Below are 1,493 nucleotides of genomic sequence, written 5' to 3' on the forward strand. Positions count from 1 at the left end.
CTAAAAATATCCATCATTCTCATCAGATTATATGTTGCTTAAAATCTACAAAAAATATTTTTTTGTGAAAGTAAAAAGTTATAAATTTCTTAGTTTTATAACGGATTATTCAACATGACTATATGAGACTTTTAGTTACACATAAATAAATCGTGTTCACACATTACTTTTTTTTCAATATTTAAAACTTTTATAAGGAAAAATAGTAACACAAAACTCATTTTGTTCATTTTGAAGTAATTGTTCGCATTTTAAACTTTCATCAAAATAATAATTTACTCTTTTATTTTGTATTAATAAGAATAATTTATGATTTATTTTATGTCTATTTTTGAAATATATAAGAAAAAATACCTGATTTTACAACTAATTTTCTCTCTTTATCTTTCTCCTTTTCCTAACTCTGTCACTGTTATCATTGATAAGCCTCCATTCTATCACTGCTTTTTTCAGTTTTATTTTTGGAGTTAATTGTTGTTTTTCTGAATTTAATTAAGTTAATTGTTGATTTTTTTCCTGATTTAATTGTTATTTTTTCAGTTAACAAGGTTAGATTGTTATTGTTTTGTTCTAGCTTCTAGGTTAATTATTGTTGTTTTGAATATGAAATAATTTTTTTACTTTTTATTGTATACGTGTAAGAAAAAAAAAACAACAAATAAAGAGTATATAAGAAGTACAAAGAATATACAGAAAAAAATTGAAAAAGATAACAAGACGACGACGACTTACATTTTACAATTCAAATCAAAGGAAATGTTTGCTATCCTCATTTAACCACTGAAAGTGAATTAAGCTAGCTTACGAGTCAGTTCGAACTCGACTCGTTAATAGTTCGATAAGCTAAACTCGTGAGCTGATGAGCCGAACTTGAGTCTGAAATTAAACTCTAAATTAAATTAAATGAGCAGAGTTTAAAAAATTTATAATTGATAGATAGACAATATATAAAATTTATTTTTTCAAAGTTTTTTTAAATATATATAAGTTATAATTTATTGATATAGAATTATAGATTATGTTCTTATTATTTAAGTCAGTTCGTGAGCTGAGCTTAAACTTATGAAATAGGCCCGATTGTTAATGAATCGAGTCGTGAGCCAAACTTAATTTTTATGAGTCAAATTTAAATTTGGTCTAGTTTAACTCAGATCAACTCACTTCCAACCCTATTTTCAGTACTTCTTATTATTAGTTCAAACATATTAGATATAACGTTATTTGTATCTCAAATTATATCTAGACATAATAAAAGATTTAAACATAAATAAATAATTTGATTGACTAATTAACTCAATCCAATTCGATTTAACTAGACTGAGTTGTAACAAGAAAAAATATAATGTAACATAATTTTAATCGGGTTAAGTTTGTAAAATCAAAGGCTAAATTGATCAGTAACCAAATCTATATTATTATATTTTGTAAAAGAACATTTTTTTTTAAAAAAAGTTTTTTTGATTTTTTTTCATAATTTATTTATTATTTTTTTA

This window comes from Arachis ipaensis, chromosome B08 (assembly GCF_000816755.2).
Source record: "Arachis ipaensis cultivar K30076 chromosome B08, Araip1.1, whole genome shotgun sequence".
NCBI lineage: Eukaryota > Viridiplantae > Streptophyta > Magnoliopsida > Fabales > Fabaceae > Arachis > Arachis ipaensis.